The sequence below is a fragment of the Drosophila mauritiana genome, unplaced genomic scaffold (assembly GCF_004382145.1).
Source record: "Drosophila mauritiana strain mau12 unplaced genomic scaffold, ASM438214v1 U_332, whole genome shotgun sequence".
In the NCBI taxonomy this organism is placed as follows: Eukaryota; Metazoa; Arthropoda; class Insecta; order Diptera; family Drosophilidae; genus Drosophila; species Drosophila mauritiana.
In genome coordinates, this window is record NW_022881468.1 from 26278 (window position 1) to 50000 (window position 23723).

At 38.0% G+C, this 23723-nt stretch overlaps 2 non-coding genes and 1 pseudogene across 2 annotated transcripts; all 3 read left to right on the plus strand.

Moving 5' to 3' along the window:
* The first annotated feature begins 9331 nt into the window (after positions 1-9331).
* Positions 9332-11325, plus strand: LOC117149787. The gene has a single exon (XR_004460517.1). It is a non-coding gene; the product is annotated as a small subunit ribosomal RNA (ribosomal RNA).
* Positions 11326-12011: 686 nt separating this feature from the next.
* Positions 12012-12190, plus strand: LOC117149794. Its single transcript, XR_004460520.1, has one exon. It is a non-coding gene; the product is annotated as a 5.8S ribosomal RNA (ribosomal RNA).
* Positions 12191-12585: 395 nt separating this feature from the next.
* LOC117149789 lies at positions 12586-20130 on the plus strand (annotated as a pseudogene).
* Positions 20131-23723: the final 3593 nt, after the last annotated feature.

Here is a 23723-nt window from a genome sequence, read left to right on the forward strand (position 1 = left end):
TCCATCACTTAGATGGGTAGCTCCAATGTTAAGGCTAAGACGTTTGAGTAATATTAAATGGCCTCACCTCACGCAAAACGAGGTAGCCAGCTCTTTCCTCGAAGCCGAAAAACAACGGGCCCGAGATAGATTATTTGCAGAACAACATGAATTGTTATCGCGTCCGGCAATAGAAAAATATTGGGCGAACAAATTGTACCTCTCAGTTGATGGCAGCGGACTCCGTGAAGCGGGCCATTGGGGACCGCAACACGGGTGGGTTAATCAACCCACGCGTTTACTAACAGGAAAGGAATATATAGACGGTATTCGTCTGCGGATAAATGCCCTACCCACGAAGTCTCGTACTACAAGGGGAAGGCACGAATTGGAACGACAGTGTCGTGCAGGATGTGACGCTCCCGAAACAACAAACCATATAATGCAAAAATGTTACCGATCGCATGGGAGGCGCGTAGCTAGACACAACTGCGTAGTAAATCGAATCAAGCGGGGACTTGAGGAGAGAGGCTGCGCGGTCATTGTTGAACCAAGTCTGCAGTGCGAATCCGGCCTTAATAAACCGGACCTGGTGGCACTACGACAAAATCACATTGATGTGATCGACATACAAATTGTGACAGACGGACACTCTATGGATGATGCGCACCAGCGCAAAATCAATAGATACGACAGACCGGACATACGAACTGAATTGCGTCGCAGATTCGAAGCCGCAGGTGACATTGAATTTCATTCTGCCACTCTGAACTGGAGGGGGATCTGGAGTGGTCAATCCGTTAAAAGATTGATAGCGAAGGGTCTCCTCAGCAAATATGATAGTCATATCATTAGCGTCCAGGTTATGAGAGGCAGTCTCGGTTGTTTTAAACAGTTCATGTACCTGAGCGGGTTTTCCCGAGATTGGACTTAGCTAAAACGTTTGGTTCAAAACATTTGCTTGCTGTCTTGGCATAACATCAATAAAGGCATAAACATCGCAAATAATGGTAATATATAAATGGCTATGAGGATGGTTTTAGTACGTAGGCGTTGCGGAACTTCGGTTCAGCAATGAATCGTGCATGCTAGGAAACTGAAGTGTTGACAGACCTAGTATCTTTCGATAGATTTCCATACCTCCGCGATCAAAAAAAAAAAAAAAAAAAAAAAAAAAAAATAGCCAAATGCCTCGTCATCTAATTAGTGACGCGCATGAATGGATTAACGAGATTCCTACTGTCCCTATCTACTTGCTCGAGGCCATCATGGTGAATCGTGTGAGAGAAGTTCTTCCGGAAGGCTGCAGATGGCAGTTTGGATTTCGCCAAGGACGATGTGTGGAGGATGCTTGGAGACACGTGAAGAGCAGTGTTTGTGCCAGCCCGGCGCAATACGTGCTCGGCACATTCGTGGACTTCAAAGGAGCATTCGACAACGTCGAATGGAGTGCTGCACTCCGCCGACTAGCAGACTTGGGATGCCGGGAGATGGGCTTGTGGCAGAGCTTTTTCTCCGGCCGAAGAGCAGTGATCCGAAGCAGTTCCGGTACTGTGGAAGTACCGGTAACTAGAGGCTGCCCGCAGGGGTCAATCAGTGGCCCATTTATCTGGGACATTCTGATGGATGTACTGCTTCAGCGTCTCCAGCCGTATTGCCAGCTGAGTGCATACGCGGATGACTTGCTGCTTCTCGTCGAGGGAAATTCCCGAGCTATGCTAGAGGAAAAAGGAGCACAGCTGATGTCCATCGTAGAAGCGTGGGGAGCGGAAGTTGGCGTTGCCGTCTCGACCAGCAAGACGGTAATAATGCTGCTAAAAGGTGCCTTGAGACGTGCGCCTACGGTGAGGTTTGCTGGAGCGAACCTTCCGTATGTGCGTAGCTGTCGGTACCTTGGCATCACGGTCAGTGAAGGAATGAAATTCCTCACGCACATAGCTTCGCTTCGCCAGCGGATGACCGGAGTCGTTGGAGCATTGGCGCGTGTGCTTCGAGCCGACTGGGGCTTCAGTCCTCGAGCCAGGCGGACCATATATGACGGACTCATGGCACCTTGTGTGCTGTTTGGTGCCCCGGTATGGTATGACACCGCCGAGCAAGTAGCCGCCCGGAGACGACTAGCCTCCTGCCAGAGGCTAATCCTGCTTGGATGCCTTTCGGTATGCCGAACAGTGTCCACAGTGGCACTGCAGGTACTTGGTGGAGCTCCCCCGCTTGACTTGGCTGCTAAGTTTTTAGCGGTCAAATACAAGCTGAAGCGTGGATACCCGCTGGAGGAGAACGACTGGCTATATGACGAGGACACTACGTGTCTAAGCTGGAAGCAGAGGAAGACTCGCCTAGAAGAGTGCTTACTGCAGAGTTGGCAGAACAGATGGGATGATGACAGCGAACCAGGACGGGTGACGCATAAATTCATCCCATATGTCACTCTCGCCTATCGGGATCCAAGATTTGGATTCTCGATGAGGACGTCTTACCTGCTGACAGGTCACGGGTCGTTTAACGCATTTTTGCAAGGGAGAGCCCTCAGCGATACCACTGCTTGCGCTTGTGGAGATCCATATGAGGACTGGATGCACATATTGTGCGCTTGCCCCCTATATGCAGATTTGCGGAACCTCGATGGACTTGGAGTGCAGCGCCTTGGCGAATGCTGGACCTTCGATAGAATCCTGGAAGATCAACAGAGGACTCAACGGCTGGCAGTGTTTGCGGACGAAGTGTTCCGTAGGAGGAGGGGTGTTTAGCCCAACAACTTCGCCGTGTGGTTAGCGGGCGAGAATACTTCCACAGTCCGCTATTGCTTGTCGTAAGAGGCGACTAATATAGCCATAGGTCCCTCTAACCCTGCTTGTCGGAGCAAAAGGAGGAGGCCCACCGAGCCTCTCTTTCGGTACCACGGGTTGTGCAGCTATCCAAGACTGCACATTGAGGTAGGCCCCCTGGTGGGAGTATCGTGGTGGCTGTGGTTGGTACCCATATCGCGGGTAGAGCCTTCGTGTTCGACGTTTGAGTTACGGTGCTAGTTGCGCAAAACTCGGGTGCTGTGACCCAGAGATCAGTAGAGATTTTAGGTAGATCTCGCTCCTCAGCAAGGGGGAGTGCTTGCCCGGCAAGCAAGTACTCGAATTGCTACCGGGGTGGTCGCTATGTACATAGCTATAGCTTCTAGTCCGGGACGCTTGTCTGGCGTATCCAGACACATACACCATGTTGATACATGCACCACTTGTGGGTGTTCAGGGTGTCGTGGTTGTAATCCCTTCAGTGTGGAACACGCCACGTAAAACAAGTTCGGAGAGATCTGAAAAGTCGTCGTTGTCCCTATCTACTATCTAGCGAAACCACAGCCAAGGGAACGGGCTTGGAATAATTAGCGGGGAAAGAAGACCCTTTTGAGCTTGACTCTAATCTGGCAGTGTAAGGAGACATAAGAGGTGTAGAATAAGTGGGAGATATTAGACCTCGGTTTGGTATCGTCAATGAAATACCACTACTCTTATTGTTTCCTTACTTACTTGATTAAATGGAACGTGTATCATTTCCTAGCCATTATACGGATATATTTATTATATCTTATGGTATTGGGTTTTGATGCAAGCTTCTTGATCAAAGTATCACGAGTTTGTTATATAATCGCAAACAAATTCTTTAATAAAACGATGCATTTATGTATTTTTGATTTGAAAATTTGGTATAACTCCAATTACTCAGGTATGATCCAATTCAAGGACATTGCCAGGTAGGGAGTTTGACTGGGGCGGTACATCTCTCAAATAATAACGGAGGTGTCCCAAGGCCAGCTCAGTGCGGACAGAAACCACACATAGAGCAAAAGGGCAAATGCTGACTTGATCTCGGTGTTCAGTACACACAGGGACAGCAAAAGCTCGGCCTATCGATCCTTTTGGTTTAAAGAGTTTTTAACAAGAGGTGTCAGAAAAGTTACCATAGGGATAACTGGCTTGTGGCGGCCAAGCGTTCATAGCGACGTCGCTTTTTGATCCTTCGATGTCGGCTCTTCCTATCATTGTGAAGCAAAATTCACCAAGCGTTGGATTGTTCACCCATGCAAGGGAACGTGAGCTGGGTTTAGACCGTCGTGAGACAGGTTAGTTTTACCCTACTAATGACAAAACGTTGTTGCGACAGCATTCCTGCGTAGTACGAGAGGAACCGCAGGTACGGACCAATGGCACAATACTTGTTCGAGCGAACAGTGGTATGACGCTACGTCCGTTGGATTATGCCTGAACGCCTCTAAGGTCGTATCCGTGCTGGACTGCAATGATAAATAAGGGGCAATTTGCATTGTATGGCTTCTAAACCATTTAAAGTTTATAATTTATTTTATAAACGACAATGGATGTGATGCCAATGTAATTTGTAACATAGTAAATTAGGAGGATCTTCGATCACCTGATGCCGCGCTAGTTACATATAAAAGCATTATTTAATACAATGACAAAGCCTAGAATCAATTGTAAACGACTTTTGTAACAGGCAAGGTGTTGTAAGTGGTTGAGCAGCTGCCATACTGCGATCCACTGAAGCTTATCCTTTGCTTGATGATTCGATAAATAAATGATTTTTCCTGTAGCCAAACAAACACCTCGTCATCAATTTAGTGACGCATATGATATTGTCCCTATCATATAATTTTTGATATAAAGACTTTAAAGAATTATATCAAGTTGCCAAATACCTCGTCATCAATTTAGTGACGCATATGATATTGTCCCTATCGTATAATTTTTGATATAAAGACTTTAAAGAATTCTATCACGTTGCCAAATACCTCGTCATCAATTTAGTGACGCATATGATATTGTCCCTATCATATAATTAATATAAAGACTTTAATGAATTGTGTCAAGTTGCCAAACACCTCGTCATCAATTTAGTGACGCATATGATATTGTCCCTATCATATAATTTTTGATATAAAAACTTTAAAGAATTGTATCAAGTTGCCAAATACCTCGTCATCAATTTAGTGACGCATATGATATTGTCCCTATCATATAATTAATATAAAGACTTTAATGAATTGTGTCAAGTTGCCAAACACCTCGTCATCAATTTAGTGACGCATATGATATTGTCCCTATCATATAATTTTTGATATAAAGACTTTAAAGAATTATATCAAGTTGCCAAATACCTCGTCATCAATTTAGTGACGCATATGATATTGTCTCTATCATATAATTAATATAAAGACTTTAATGAATTGTGTCAAGTTGCCAAACACCTCGTCATCAATTTAGTGACGCATATGATATTGTCCCTATCATATAATTTTTGATATAAAAACTTTAAAGAATTGTATCAAGTTGCCAAATACCTCGTCATCAATTTAGTGACGCATATGATATTGTCCCTATCATATAATTAATATAAAGACTTTAATGAATTGTGTCAAGTTGCCAAACACCTCGTCATCAATTTAGTGACGCATATGATATTGTCCCTATCATATAATTTTTGATATAAAAACTTTAAAGAATTGTATCAAGTTGCCAAATACCTCGTCATCAATTTAGTGACGCATATGATATTGTCCCTATCATATAATTAATATAAAGACTTTAATGAATTGTGTCAAGTTGCCAAACACCTCGTCATCAATTTAGTGACGCATATGATATTGTCCCTATCATATAATATTTGATATAAAGACTTTAAAGAATTATATCAAGTTGCCAAATACCTCGTCATCAATTTAGTGACGCATATGATATTGTCTCTATCATATAATTAATATAAAGACTTTAATGAATTGTGTCAAGTTGCCAAACACCTCGTCATCAATTTAGTGACGCATATGATATTGTCCTATCATATAATTTTTGATATAAAGACTTTAAAGAATTCTATCAAGTTGCCAATACTGTCATAATTGTGACATATGATTTTTCTATCATATAATTAATATAAAGACTTTAATGATTTGTGTCACGTTGCCAAACACCTCGTCATCAATTTAGTGACGCATATGATATTGTCCCTATCATATAATTTTGATATAAAGACTTTAAAGAATTCTATCAAGTTGCCAAATACCTCGTCATCAATTTAGTGACGCATATGATATTGTCTCTATCATATAATTAATATAAAGACTTTAATGATTTGTGTCACGTTGCCAAACACCTCGTCATCAATTTAGTGACGCATATGATATTGTCCCTATCATATAATTAATATAAAGACTTTTTAAAGAATTGTATCAAGTTGCCAAACACCTCGTCATCAACTACTATATTATGGTTGCGCCGACCTCTCATATTGTATTCTCTTATGTCTTCATAGGATTTTGGCAATTATACGAGTAAATTAAATAATATACATATGAAAATGATTAATTATTATATGTATAAGGGAAAAAATGCTGAAATATTCCCATATTATCTTAGTATTATAGAGGAAAGACCGTTGCCGACCTCTGATATTGTTCAAAACTTATGTATTTATATGATTTTGGCAATTATATGAGTAAATTAAATAATATACATATAAAATGATTAAATATTATATGTATAAATGTATAAAGGAAAAAATGATGAAATATTCCCACATTATCTTAGTATTATAGAGGAAAGACCGTTGCTGACCTCTGATATTGTTCAAAACTTATGTATTTATATGATTTTGGCAATAATATGAGTAAATTAAATAATATACATATGAAAATGATTAATTATTATATGTATAAATGTATAAGGGAAAAAAATGCTGAAAATATTCCCATATTATCTTAGTATTATAGAGGAAAGACCGTTGCTGACCTCTGATATTGTTCAAAACTTATGTATTTATATGATTTTGGCAATTATATGAGTAAATTAAATAATATACATATGAAAATTATTAATTATTATATGTATAGGGGAAAAAATGCTGAAATATTCCCACATTCTCTTAGTATTATAGAGAAAAGCCATTATAGTGAGAGGGTATAGTAGTGTAAACGACCGGAATTACGACAGAGGGTTCAAAAACTACTATAGGTAGGCAGTGGTTGCCGACCTCTCATATTGTTCAAAACTTATGTATTCATATGATTTTGGCAATTATATGAGTAAATTAAATAATATACATATGAAAATTATTAATTATTATATGTATAGGGGAAAAAATGCTGAAATATTCCCACATTCTCTTAGTATTATAGAGAAAAGCCATTATAGTGAGAGGGTATAGTAGTGTAAACGACCGGAATTACGACAGAGGGTTCAAAAACTACTATAGGTAGGCAGTGGTTGCCGACCTCTCATATTGTTCAAAACTTATGTATTCATATGATTTTGGCAATTATATGAGTAAATTAAATAATATACATATGAAAATTATTATATGTATAAGGGAAAAAATGCTGAAAATATCCCACATTCTCTTAGTATAATAGAGAAAAGCCATTATAGTGAGAGGGTATAGTAGTGTAAACGACCGGAATTACGACAGAGGGTTCAAAAACTACTATAGGTAGGCAGTGGTTGCCGACCTCTCATATTGTTCAAAACTTATGTATTCATATGATTTTGGCAATAATATGAGTAAATTAAATAATATACATATGAAAATGATTAATTATTATATGTATAAGGGAAAAAATGCTGAAAATATCCCACATTCTCTTAGTATTATAGAGAAAAGCCATTATAGTGAGAGGGTATAGTAGTGTAAACGACCGGAATTACGACAGAGGGTTCAAAAACTACTATAGGTAGGCAGTGGTTGCCGACCTCTCATATTGTTCAAAACTTATGTATTCATATGATTTTGGCAATAATATGAGTAAATTAAATAATATACATATGAAAATGATTAATTATTATATGTATAAGGGAAAAAATGCTGAAAATATCCCACATTCTCTTAGTATTATAGAGAAAAGCCATTATAGTGAGAGGGTATAGTAGTGTAAACGACCGGAATTACGACAGAGGGTTCAAAAACTACTATAGGTAGGCAGTGGTTGCCGACCTCTCATATTGTTCAAAACTTATGTATTCATATGATTTTGGCAATAATATGAGTAAATTAAATAATATACATATGAAAATGATTAATTATTATATGTATAAGGGAAAAAATGCTGAAAATATCCCACATTCTCTTAGTATTATAGAGAAAAGCCATTATAGTGAGAGGGTATAGTAGTGTAAACGACCGGAATTACGACAGAGGGTTCAAAAACTACTATAGGTAGGCAGTGGTTGCCGACCTCTCATATTGTTCAAAACTTATGTATTCATATGATTTTGGCAATAATATGAGTAAATTAAATAATATACATATGAAAATGATTAATTATTATATGTATAAGGGAAAAAATAATCATATTATATATGAATAATGGAAAAAAAATGAAATGTTCCTATAATCTCTTAATATATAAGAGAATAGCCCGTATGTTGGGTGGCAAACGGAATTGAAAATACCCGCTTTGAGGACAGCGGGTTCAAAAACTACTATAGGTAGGCAGTGGTTGCCGACCTCCCGCATTATTCGAAATATTTATTTCGGATTATGTTTATATTGGTTACATACAATAAAGTATATTATTATCCGTACAAATTTGTTTCTCAGTTCTATAGAACACGGGACTTGGCTCCGCGGATAATAGGAATATACGCTTTATAGATAATATCGTTGAAACAAAAGTCAAGTTTCTATTATATATAGAATAACAAATCGTTTCCATATATTATCGTTAATTTTTGGAGGCAGGCAAATATTAATTTATTACCTGCCGTATAGTTGGATTATTATATCGTTACGGTATAATACAAATATGGATTCTTATGAAAGAAATATAAAATTATATATTAAATGTGGAAATATTATCATATGCGCTTGGTTTTATGTTATATATTACCAGAGATATATATGAAAAGAGATAAATTTTAAATTTATCTTCAAAATGCAAATGATTTAACTTAATATTTATATTGGTTAAACAAAAATTGTACATGTGTGGATACAATAATTATGTATGTTGGAAATAAAATGATATTTTATAATGAAATATGTATGTATAAAAAGATAAAATTATAGAAATATATATATTACAATAATTAGATGAAATTCTTGTTATATTGGTAAAACAAGTATAAATTAAAAATGAAAATATGGATTACGAATGCTATATAAAAATGGCCGTAATCGAATGGATTTTTTTACTTATATATTTAAAATTTTACCCAAAGGCGAAATATTGAATTTTATTCAATATAATAAAAATCATGGAATTATATAAAGTGAAAAATCTATATATCTATATATCTATTATATTGCTTATTTCGATTCAAAATATATGAATGGAATATGAAGGAAAAACATTATTCTGGTTGATCCTGCCAGTAGTTATATGCTTGTCTCAAAGATTAAGCCATGCATGTCTAAGTACACACGAATTAAAAGTGAAACCGCAAAAGGCTCATTATATCAGTTATGGTTCCTTAGATCGTTAACAGTTACTTGGATAACTGTGGTAATTCTAGAGCTAATACATGCAATTAAAACATGAACCTTATGGGACATGTGCTTTTATTAGGCTAAAACCAAGCGATCGCAAGATCGTTATATTGGTTGAACTCTAGATAACATGCAGATCGTATGGTCTTGTACCGACGACAGATCTTTCAAATGTCTGCCCTATCAACTTTTGATGGTAGTATCTAGGACTACCATGGTTGCAACGGGTAACGGGGAATCAGGGTTCGATTCCGGAGAGGGAGCCTGAGAAACGGCTACCACATCTAAGGAAGGCAGCAGGCGCGTAAATTACCCACTCCCAGCTCGGGGAGGTAGTGACGAAAAATAACAATACAGGACTCATATCCGAGGCCCTGTAATTGGAATGAGTACACTTTAAATCCTTTAACAAGGACCAATTGGAGGGCAAGTCTGGTGCCAGCAGCCGCGGTAATTCCAGCTCCAATAGCGTATATTAAAGTTGTTGCGGTTAAAACGTTCGTAGTTGAACTTGTGCTTCATACGGGTAGTACAACTTACAATTGTGGTTAGTACTATACCTTTATGTATGTAAGCGTATTACCGGTGGAGTTCTTATATGTGATTAAATACTTGTATTTTTTCATATGTTCCTCCTATTTAAAAACCTGCACTAGTGCTCTTAAACGAGTGTTATTGTGGGCCGGTACTATTACTTTGAACAAATTAGAGTGCTTAAAGCAGGCTTCAAATGCCTGAATATTCTGTGCATGGGATAATGAAATAAGACCTCTGTTCTGCTTTCATTGGTTTTCAGATCAAGAGGTAATGATTAATAGAAGCAGTTTGGGGGCATTAGTATTACGACGCGAGAGGTGAAATTCTTGGACCGTCGTAAGACTAACTTAAGCGAAAGCATTTGCCAAAGATGTTTTCATTAATCAAGAACGAAAGTTAGAGGTTCGAAGGCGATCAGATACCGCCCTAGTTCTAACCATAAACGATGCCAGCTAGCAATTGGGTGTAGCTACTTTTATGGCTCTCTCAGTCGCTTCCCGGGAAACCAAAGCTTTTGGGCTCCGGGGGAAGTATGGTTGCAAAGCTGAAACTTAAAGGAATTGACGGAAGGGCACCACCAGGAGTGGAGCCTGCGGCTTAATTTGACTCAACACGGGAAAACTTACCAGGTCCGAACATAAGTGTGTAAGACAGATTGATAGCTCTTTCTCGAATCTATGGGTGGTGGTGCATGGCCGTTCTTAGTTCGTGGAGTGATTTGTCTGGTTAATTCCGATAACGAACGAGACTCAAATATATTAAATAGATATCTTCAGGATTATGGTGCTGAAGCTTATGTAGCCTTCATTCATGGTGGCAGTAAAATGTTTATTGTGTTTGAATGTGTTTATGTAAGTGGAGCCGTACCTGTTGGTTTGTCCCATTATAAGGACACTAGCTTCTTAAATGGACAAATTGCGTCTAGCAATAATGAGATTGAGCAATAACAGGTCTGTGATGCCCTTAGATGTCCTGGGCTGCACGCGCGCTACAATGAAAGTATCAACGTGTATTTCCTAGACCGAGAGGTCCGGGTAAACCGCTGAACCACTTTCATGCTTGGGATTGTGAACTGAAACTGTTCACATGAACTTGGAATTCCAGTAAGTGTGAGTCATTAACTCGCATTGATTACGTCCCTGCCCTTTGTACACACCGCCCGTCGCTACTACCGATTGAATTATTTAGTGAGGTCTCCGGACGTGATCACTGTGACGCCTTGCGTGTTACGGTTGTTTCGCAAAAGTTGACCGAACTTGATTATTTAGAGGAAGTAAAAGTCGTAACAAGGTTTCCGTAGGTGAACCTGCGGAAGGATCATTATTGTATAATATCCTTATCGTTAATAAACATTTGTTATAATACAAATAAATACAATTTACCAAAATAAAAATATTACAAAATGATTCCACGGAATCAAAAGTTAAAGTCAAAATAAAATGAAGATGGCTTTTATTTTATATGTGGGGCTTGGCAACCTCATAAAAAGACTTTAACATTATTAATGTTGTTGTGCGTATTTGTGGCAGTACCTACTACAACAATGGCGTTTCCTATAAAAACAAATTCTCGAAAATGGAAATCGAAGAAACTGAACAAAATTTGAAAGTAGAAGTCGAATTAAAATTAAAATAATTTTGAATGTGGTATTCAAAATAAGTGTGTGTGTATATGGACCATAATATACACGCGTTGCGAATATGTATTGTTCATCTATGTTATGAGCATACGTTGGCTAATGCAACAACCTAAAATATACAATGTTTGTACCTGTCATCCATCAGGTTAATGTTTTATATAAATTTTGCAGTATGTGTCACCCAAAATAGCAAACCATAACCAGATTTTTATGATACATAATGCTTATATGAAACTAAGACATATCGCAACATTTATTTTTAGGTATAAAAATAAATTTATTGAAGGAATTGATATATGCCAGTAAAATGGTGTATTTTTAATTTCTTTCAATAAAAACAATATTGATATTATATAAAAATGAATTATAAAACTCTAAGCGGTGGATCACTCGGCTCATGGGTCGATGAAGAACGCAGCAAACTGTGCGTCATCGTGTGAACTGCAGGACACATGAACATCGACATTTTGAACGCATATCGCAGTCCATGCTGTTATGTACTTTAATTAATTTTATAGTGCTGCTTGGACTACATATGGTTGAGGGTTGTAAGACTATGCTAATTAAGTTGTTTATAAATTTTTTATAAGCATATGGTATATTATTGGATTAAATAATGATTTTATTCATAATATTAAAAAAGAAATGAAAAACATTATCTCACATTTGAATGTGAAAAACGAAGAGAAATATTTTCTTTTTCAATCAAATAATACTGAGAAATGTCTAGCATAAAAAATTGAAATATTTTTCATCTAGAATTGTCTCTTATTAATGATTCGGAAAAAGAAAAATCTTGGTTTTGTTATTATTCTTCGTTGGTTCGTTAAATGGATAAAAAATAACTTTGCTTACAAGAACTATTGGAACTATTTATAACGAATTTAATTGATTGTTTTATCATTTATATATAAAGAATTTATGGCAAAATATAGTTATATATACAACCTCAACTCATATGGGACTACCCCCTGAATTTAAGCATATTAATTAGGGGAGGAAAAGAAACTAACAAGGATTTTCTTAGTAGCGGCGAGCGAAAAGAAAACAGTTCAGCACTAAGTCACTTTGTCTATATGGCAAATGTGAGATGCAGTGTATGGAGCGTCAATATTCTAGTATGAGAAATTAATGATTTAAGTCCTTCTTAAATGAGGCCATTTACCCATAGAGGGTGCCAGGCCCGTATAACGTTAATGATTACTAGATGATGTTTCCAAAGAGTCGTGTTGCTTGATAGTGCAGCACTAAGTGGGTGGTAAACTCCATCTAAAACTAAATATAACCATGAGACCGATAGTAAACAAGTACCGTGAGGGAAAGTTGAAAAGAACTCTGAATAGAGAGTTAAACAGTACGTGAAACTGCTTAGAGGTTAAGCCCGATGAACCTGAATATCCGTTATGGAAAATTCATCATTAAAATTGTAATATTTAAATAATATTATTAAGAATAATGTGCATTTTTTCCATATAAGGACATTGTAATCTATTAGCATATCCCAAATTTATCATAAAATATAACTTATAGTTTATTCCAATTAAATTGCTTGCATTTTAACACAGAATAAATGTTATTAATTTGATAAAGTGCTGATAGATTTATATTATTACAGAGCGTTAATTTTTCGGAATTATATAATGGCATAATTATCATTGATTTTTGTGTTTATTATATGCTCTTGTATGATTAACAATGCGAAAGATTCAGGATACCTTCGGGACCCGTCTTGAAACACGGACCAAGGAGTCTAACATATGTGCAAGTTATTGGGATGTAAACCTAATAGCGTAATTAACTTGACTAATAATGGGATTAGTTTTTTAGCTATTTATAGCTAATTAACACAATCCCGGGGCGTTCTATATAGTTATGTATAATGTATATTTATATTATTTATGCCTCTAACTGGAACGTACCTTGAGCATATATGCTGTGACCCGAAAGATGGTGAACTATACTTGATCAGGTTGAAGTCAGGGGAAACCCTGATGGAAGACCGAAACAGTTCTGACGTGCAAATCGATTGTCAGAATTGAGTATAGGGGCGAAAGACCAATCGAACCATCTAGTAGCTGGTTCCTTCCGAAGTTTCCCTCAGGATAGCTGGTGCATTTTAATATTATATAAAATAATCTTATCTGGTAAAGCGAATGATTAGAGGCCTTAGGGTCGAAACGATCTTAACCTATTCTCAAACTTTAAATGGGTAAGAACCTTAACTTTCTTGATATGAAGTTCAAGGTTATGATATAATGTGCCCAGTGGGCCACTTTTGGTAAGCAGAACTGGCGCTGTGGGATGAACCAAACGTAATGTTACGGTGCCCAAATTAACAACTCATGCAGATACCATGAAAGGCGTTGGTTGCTTAAAACAGCAGGACGGTGATCATGGAAGTCGAAATCCGCTAAGGAGTGTGTAACAACTCACCTGCCGAAGCAACTAGCCCTTAAAATGGATGGCGCTTAAGTTGTATACCTATACATTACCGCTAAAGTAGATGATTTATATTACTTGTGATATAAATTTTGAAACTTTAGTGAGTAGGAAGGTACAATGGTATGCGTAGAAGTGTTTGGCGTAAGCCTGCATGGAGCTGCCATTGGTACAGATCTTGGTGGTAGTAGCAAATAATCGAATGAGACCTTGGAGGACTGAAGTGGAGAAGGGTTTCGTGTGAACAGTGGTTGATCACGAGTTAGTCGGTCCTAAGTTCAAGGCGAAAGCCGAAAATTTTCAAGTAAAACAAAAATGCCTAACTATATAAACAAAGCGAATATAATACACTTGAATAATTTTGAACGAAAGGGAATACGGTTCCAATTCCGTAACCTGTTGAGTATCCGTTTGTTATTAAATATGGGCCTCGTGCTCATCCTGGCAACAGGAACGACCATAAAGAAGCCGTCGAGAGATATCGGAAGAGTTTTCTTTTCTGTTTTATAGCCGTACTACCATGGAAGTCTTTCGCAGAGAGATATGGTAGATGGGCTAGAAGAGCATGACATATACTGTTGTGTCGATATTTTCTCCTCGGACCTTGAAAATTTATGGTGGGGACACGCAAACTTCTCAACAGGCCGTACCAATATCCGCAGCTGGTCTCCAAGGTGAAGAGTCTCTAGTCGATAGAATAATGTAGGTAAGGGAAGTCGGCAAATTAGATCCGTAACTTCGGGATAAGGATTGGCTCTGAAGATTGAGATAGTCGGGCTTGATTGGGAAACAATAACATGGTTTATGTGCTCGTTCTGGGTAAATAGAGTTTCTAGCATTTATGTTAGTTACTTGTTCCCCGGATAGTTTAGTTACGTAGCCAATTGTGGAACTTTCTTGCTAAAATTTTTAAGAATACTATTTGGGTTAAACCAATTAGTTCTTATCAATTATAACGATTATCAATTAACAATCAATTCAGAACTGGCACGGACTTGGGGAATCCGACTGTCTAATTAAAACAAAGCATTGTGATGGCCCTAGCGGGTGTTGACACAATGTGATTTCTGCCCAGTGCTCTGAATGTCAAAGTGAAGAAATTCAAGTAAGCGCGGGTCAACGGCGGGAGTAACTATGACTCTCTTAAGGGGATCTGGGGTAATTGCGAGCAGAGGGGGAGTATTTTTCTGTAATTCGTAAGTCATATCATATGGTGTGCGGAAGGGGAATTTTACTCTGTAACTCACAAGTCTCTCCTTTACTCAAGTCGACTCAAAACCTCCTCGTGGTGGTCCCCGGTAATGCTAAACTTGTTTAGCAGCTAATTTGAGCGGCAAAACTTTTCCGATGGGTTGGTTCCCCAGAGGAAATTTATTCATATTGGAACTACAAATAGAAATAACGAGCCTCGGATGAATTTACACAATCTGATGACGACCCGACCCTCCGTGGACACCTTCCCGGAGGACCAATATGAACCAAACGCAGCGGCTACTCTATCTAGGGTTCCCTGCACAGTATGTGGCCGGTCCTTTAACAGCAAGAGAGGACTCGGTGTTCACATGCGATCTCGGCACCCAGACGAACTTGATGAAGAACGTCGACGTGTCGAGATAAAGGCAAGGTGGAGTGAGGAAGAGAAGTGGATGATGGCGAGAAAGGAGGTTGAGCTCACAGCAAATGGACATAAACACATAAACAAGCAACTAGCGGTGTATTTTGCAAACCGCAGCGTCGAAGCCATCAAAAAGCTAAGACAGAGGGGCGATTATAAGGAGAAAATAGAGCAGATAAGAGGGCAATCAGCTCGCGTCCCGGAAGTTGCTAATCTAACCATAAGGCGCCGCCCTAGTAGAAGTGAGCAAAACCACCAAGTAACAACATCAGAAACAACTCCAATCACTCCCTTCGAACAGTCGAACAGGGAAATTTTGCGGACACTGCGTGGGTATAGCCCCGTAGAATGCCATTCCAAATGGAGAGCCCAAGAGCTACAAACGATCATTGACAGGGCAGAGCTCGAGGGAAAGGAAACCACTCTCCAATGCTTATCGCTATATCTCCTAGGAATTTTTCCGGCACAGGGTGTACGACACACGCTGACGAGACCTCCTCGGAGACCTCGAAATAGGAGAGAAAGCAGAAGGCAACAGTATGCTGTCACCCAGCGCAACTGGGATAAGCATAAAGGAAGATGCATTAAGTCCTTGCTAAATGGAACTGATGAGTCGGTAATGCCAAGCCAAGAAGTAATGGTTCCCTACTGGAGAGAAGTAATGACTCAGCCTAGCCCAAGCTCTTGCAGTGGAGAAGTGATACAAATGGATCACTCGCTTGAGAGGGTTTGGTCTGCTATTACGGAGCATGACCTTAGGGCATCAAGAATCTCATTATCTTCATCTCCGGGGCCTGACGGGATAACTCCAAAAACAGCCAGGGAGGTGCCGTCAGGTATTATGCTACGAATAATGAACCTAATTCTATGGTGCGGCAATCTACCACACTCTATCCGACTGGCCAGAACTGTCTTCATCCCGAAGACGGTGACGGCGAAGCGACCGCAAGACTTTCGTCCAATATCGGTGCCTTCAGTCCTGGTAAGACAGCTAAATGCAATATTGGCAACCCGGTTGAACTCATCAATCAATTGGGACCCGCGCCAGCGGGGCTTCTTACCTACCGACGGATGTGCCGATAATGCGACGATAGTTGACTTAGTCTTGAGGCATAGCCATAAGCACTTTAGATCTTGCTACATCGCAAATTTAGATGTAAGCAAGGCATTCGATTCTCTATCGCATGCATCTATATATGACACCTTACGTGCTTATGGTGCGCCAAAGGGCTTCGTTGACTACGTACAGAATACGTACGAGGGTGGCGGTACCAGTCTCAATGGGGACGGTTGGAGTTCAGAGGAATTCGTCCCTGCTAGAGGAGTGAAGCAGGGTGACCCTTTGTCTCCTATTCTATTTAACTTGGTAATGGACAGGTTACTTAGAAACCTACCCAGCGAAATTGGTGCTAGAGTCGGAAATGCCATTACTAACGCGGCCGCGTTTGCAGATGATTTGGTACTATTTGCTGAAACTCGAATGGGACTTCAAGTATTGTTGGACAGAACGTTGGATTTTCTATCTCTCGTCGGCCTCAAACTTAATGCCGACAAATGTTTTACCGTTGGCATTAAGGGCCAGCCGAAACAGAAGTGTACCGTGCTAGAGGCACAGAGCTTTTACGTAGGCTCAAGAGAGATTCCATCATTGAAGCGAACGGACGAGTGGAAGTACTTAGGCATCAACTTCACTGCAACTGGGAGGGTTCGATGCAATCCGGCCGAGGACATTGGTCCAAAGCTACAAAGATTGACAAAGGCCCCCTCAAACCACAACAGAGGATGTTCGCCCTAAGGACTGTCCTTATCCCACAGCTCTATCACAAGTTAGCCCTTGGGAGTGTGGCGATAGGCGTCCTACGAAAAACTGACAAACTAATACGATACTATGTGCGAAGATGGCTAAATCTTCCGCTGGATGTGCCGATAGCATTCATTCACGCACCCCCAAAAAGTGGAGGTCTCGGAATTCCATCACTTAGATGGGTAGCTCCAATGTTAAGGCTAAGACGTTTGAGTAATATTAAATGGCCTCACCTCACGCAAAACGAGGTAGCCAGCTCTTTCCTCGAAGCCGAAAAACAACGGGCCCGAGATAGATTATTTGCAGAACAACATGAATTGTTATCGCGTCCGGCAATAGAAAAATATTGGGCGAACAAATTGTACCTCTCAGTTGATGGCAGCGGACTCCGTGAAGCGGGCCATTGGGGACCGCAACACGGGTGGGTTAATCAACCCACGCGTTTACTAACAGGAAAGGAATATATAGACGGTATTCGTCTGCGGATAAATGCCCTACCCACGAAGTCTCGTACTACAAGGGGAAGGCACGAATTGGAACGACAGTGTCGTGCAGGATGTGACGCTCCCGAAACAACAAACCATATAATGCAAAAATGTTACCGATCGCATGGGAGGCGCGTAGCTAGACACAACTGCGTAGTAAATCGAATCAAGCGGGGACTTGAGGAGAGAGGCTGCGCGGTCATTGTTGAACCAAGTCTGCAGTGCGAATCCGGCCTTAATAAACCGGACCTGGTGGCACTACGACAAAATCACATTGATGTGATCGACATACAAATTGTGACAGACGGACACTCTATGGATGATGCGCACCAGCGCAAAATCAATAGATACGACAGACCGGACATACGAACTGAATTGCGTCGCAGATTCGAAGCCGCAGGTGACATTGAATTCCATTCTGCCACCCTGAACTGGAGGGGGATCTGGAGTGGTCAATCCGTTAAAAGATTGATAGCGAAGGGTCTCCTCAGCAAATATGATAGTCATATCATTAGCGTCCAGGTTATGAGAGGCAGTCTCGGTTGTTTTAAACAGTTCATGTACCTGAGCGGGTTTTCCCGAGATTGGACTTAGCTAAAACGTTTGGTTCAAAACATTTGCTTGCTGTCTTGGCATAACATCAATAAAGGCATAAACATCGCAAATAATGGTAATATATAAATGGCTATGAGGATGGTTTTAGTACGTAGGCGTTGCGGAACTTCGGTTCAGCAATGAATCGTGCATGCTAGGAAACTGAAGTGTTGACAGACCTAGTATCTTTCGATAGATTTCCATACCTCCGCGATCAAAAAAAAAAAAAAAAAAATAGCCAAATGCCTCGTCATCTAATTAGTGACGCGCATGAATGGATTAACGAGATTCCTACTGTCCCTATCTACTATCTAGCGAAACCACAGCCAAGGGAACGGGCTTGGAATAATTAGCGGGGAAAGAAGACCCTTTTGAGCTTGACTCTAATCTGGCAGTGTAAGGAGACATAAGAGGTGTAGAATAAGTGGGAGATATTAGACCTCGGTTTGGTATCGTCAATGAAATACCACTACTCTTATTGTTTCCTTACTTACTTGATTAAATGGAACGTGTATCATTTCCTAGCCATTATACGGATATATTTATTATATCTTATGGTATTGGGTTTTGATGCAAGCTTCTTGATCAAAGTATCACGAGTTTGTTATATAATCGCAAACAAATTCTTTAATAAAACGATGCATTTATGTATTTTTGATTTGAAAATTTGGTATAACTCCAATTACTCAGGTATGATCCAATTCAAGGACATTGCCAGGTAGGGAGTTTGACTGGGGCGGTACATCTCTCAAATAATAACGGAGGTGTCCCAAGGCCAGCTCAGTGCGGACAGAAACCACACATAGAGCAAAGGGCAAATGCTGACTTGATCTCGGTGTTCAGTACACACAGGGACAGCAAAAGCTCGGCCTATCGATCCTTTTGGTTTAAAGAGTTTTTAACAAGAGGTGTCAGAAAAGTTACCATAGGGATAACTGGCTTGTGGCGGCCAAGCGTTCATAGCGACGTCGCTTTTTGATCCTTCGATGTCGGCTCTTCCTATCATTGTGAAGCAAAATTCACCAAGCGTTGGATTGTTCACCCATGCAAGGGAACGTGAGCTGGGTTTAGACCGTCGTGAGACAGGTTAGTTTTACCCTACTAATGACAAAACGTTGTTGCGACAGCATTCCTGCGTAGTACGAGAGGAACCGCAGGTACGGACCAATGGCACAATACTTGTTCGAGCGAACAGTGGTATGACGCTACGTCCGTTGGATTATGCCTGAACGCCTCTAAGGTCGTATCCGTGCTGGACTGCAATGATAAATAAGGGGCAATTTGCATTGTATGGCTTCTAAACCATTTAAAGTTTATAATTTATTTTATAAACGACAATGGATGTGATGCCAATGTAATTTGTAACATAGTAAATTAGGAGGATCTTCGATCACCTGATGCCGCGCTAGTTACATATAAAAGCATTATTTAATACAATGACAAAGCCTAGAATCAATTGTAAACGACTTTTGTAACAGGCAAGGTGTTGTAAGTGGTTGAGCAGCTGCCATACTGCGATCCACTGAAGCTTATCCTTTGCTTGATGATTCGATAAATAAATGATTTTTCCTGTAGCCAAACAAACACCTCGTCATCAATTTAGTGACGCATATGATATTGTCCCTATCATATAATTTTTGATATAAAGACTTTAAAGAATTATATCAAGTTGCAATACTCGTCATCATTTAGTGAGCATATATTTCTATCTAATTGATATAGCTTAAATTTATCGTCATCATATATTGATTTTTATATTTTTTTTTGTTTTTCAACTCGTCATCAATTTAGTGACGCATATGATATTGTCCCTATCATATAATTTTGATATAAAACTTTAAAGAATTGTATCAGTTGCCAAATACCTCGTCATCAATTTAGTGACGCATATGATATTGTCCTATCATATAATTAATATAAAGACTTTAATGAATTGTGTCAAGTTGCCAAACACCTCGTCATCAATTTAGTGACGCATATGATATTGTCCCTATCATATAATTTTGATATAAAAACTTTAAAGAATTGTATCAAGTTGCCAAATACTCGTCATCAATTTAGTGACGCATATGATATTGTCCTATCATATAATTAATATAAAGACTTTAATGAATTGTGTCAAGTTGCCAAACACCTCGTCATCAATTTAGTGACGATATGATATTGTCTATCATATAATTTTTGATATAAAGACTTTAAAGAATTTATCAAGTTGCCAAATACCTCGTCATCAATTTAGTGACGCATATGATATTGTCTCTATCATATAATTTATTGATATAAAGACTTTTAAATGAATTGATGATATCAAGTTTTGCCAAATACCTCGTCATCAATTTAGTGACGCATATGATATTGTCCTATCATATAATTAATATAAAGACTTTAATGAATTGTGATCAAGTTGCCAAATACCTCGTCATCAATTTAGTGAGATATATTGTCTATATATAATTATAAGACTTTAATGATTGTAGTTCCTATCATTTATACATATGATTTTCTATCATATAATTAATATAAAGGATTTAAGTTGCCAACACCTCGTCATCAACTACTATATTATGGTTGCGCCGACCTCTCATATTGTATTCTCTTATGTCTTCATAGGATTTTGGCAATTATACGAGTAAATTAAATAATATACATATGAAATGATTAATTATTATATGTATAAGGGAAAAAATGCTGAAATATCCCATATTATCTTAGATTATAGAGGAAAGACCGTTGCGACCTCTGATATTGTTCAAACTTATGTATTATATGATTTTGGCAATTATATGAGTAAATTAAATAATATACATATAAAATGATTAAATATTATATGTATAAATGTATAAGGAAAAAATGATGAAATATTCCCACATTATCTTAGTATTATAGAGGAAAGACCGTTGCTGACCTCTGATATTGTTCAAAACTTATGTATTTATATGATTTTGGCAATAATATGAGTAAATTAAATAATATACATATGAAAATGATTAATTATTATATGTATAAATGTATAAGGGAAAAAATGCTGAAAATATTCCCATATTATCTTAGTATTATAGAGGAAAGACCGTTGCTGACCTCTGATATTGTTCAAAACTTATGTATTTATATGATTTTGGCAATTATATGAGTAAATTAAATAATATACATATGAAAATTATTAATTATTATATGTATAGGGGAAAAATGCTGAAATATTCCCACATTCTCTTAGTATTATAGAGAAAAGCCATTATAGTGAGAGGGTATAGTAGTGTAAACGACCGGAATTACGACAGAGGGTTCAAAACTACTATAGGTAGGCAGTGGTTGCCGACCTCTCATATTGTTCAAAACTTATGTATTCATATGATTTTGGCAATTATATGAGTAAATTAAATAATATACATATGAAAATTATTAATTATTATATGTATAGGGGAAAAAATGCTGAAATATTCCCACATTCTCTTAGTATTATAGAGAAAAGCCATTATAGTGAGAGGGTATAGTAGTGTAAACGACCGGAATTACGACAGAGGGTTCAAAAACTACTATAGGTAGGCAGTGGTTGCCGACCTTCATATTGTTCAAACTTATGTATTCATATGATTTTGGCAATTATATGAGTAAATTAAATAATATACATATGAAATATTAATTATTATATGTATAAGGGAAAAAATGCTGAAAATATCCACATTCTCTAGTATAATAGAGAAAGCCATTATAGTGAGAGGGTATAGTAGTGTAAACGACCGGAATTACGACAGAGGGTTCAAAAACTACTATAGGTAGGCAGTGGTTGCCGACCTCTCATATTGTTCAAAACTTATGTATTCATATGATTTTGGCAATAATATGAGTAAATTAAATAATATACATATGAAATGATTAATTATTATATGTATAAGGAAAAAATCTGAAATATCCACATTCTCTTAGTATTATAGAGAAAAGCCATTATAGTGAGAGGGTATAGTAGTGTAAACGACCGGAATTACGACAGAGGGTTCAAAAACTACTATAGGTAGGCAGTGGTTGCCGACCTCTCATATTGTTCAAAACTTATGTATTCATATGATTTTGGCAATAATATGAGTAAATTAAATAATATACATATGAAAATGATTAATTATATATGTATAAGGGAAAAAATGCTGAAAATATCCCACATTCTCTTAGTATTATAGAGAAAAGCCATTATAGTGAGAGGGTATAGTAGTGTAAACGACCGGAATTACGACAGAGGGTTCAAAAACTACTATAGGTAGGCAGTGGTTGCCGACCTCTCATATTGTTCAAAACTTATGTATTCATATGATTTTGGCAATATATGAGTAAATTAAATAATATACATATGAAAATGATTAATTATTATATGTATAAGGGAAAAAATGCTGAAAATATCCACATTCTCTTAGTATTATAGAGAAAAGCCATTATAGTGAGAGGGTATAGTAGTGTAAACGACCGGAATTACGACAGAGGGTTCAAAAACTACTATAGGTAGGCAGTGGTTGCCGACCTCTCATATTGTTCAAAACTTATGTATTCATATGATTTTGGCAATAATATGAGTAAATTAAATAATATACATATGAAAATGATTAATTATTATATGTATAAGGGAAAAAATAATCATATTATATATGAATAATGGAAAAAAATGAAATGTTCCTATAATCTCTTAATATATAAGAGAATAGCCCGTATGTTGGGTGGCAAACGGAATTGAAAATACCCGCTTTGAGGACAGCGGGTTCAAAAACTACTATAGGTAGGCAGTGGTTGCCGACCTCCCGCATTATTCGAATATTTATTTCGGATTATGTTTATATTGGTTACATACAATAAAGTATATTATTATCCGTACAAATTTGTTTCTCAGTTCTATAGAACACGGGACTTGGCTCCGCGGATAATAGGAATATACGCTTTATAGATAATATCGTTGAAACAAAAGTCAAGTTTCTATTATATATAGAATAACAAATCGTTTCCATATATTATCGTTAATTTTTGGAGGCAGGCAAATATTAATTTATTACCTGCCGTATAGTTGGATTATTATATCGTTACGGTATAATACAAATATGGATTCTTATGAAAGAAATATAAAATTATATATTAAATGTGGAAATATTATCATATGCGCTTGGTTTT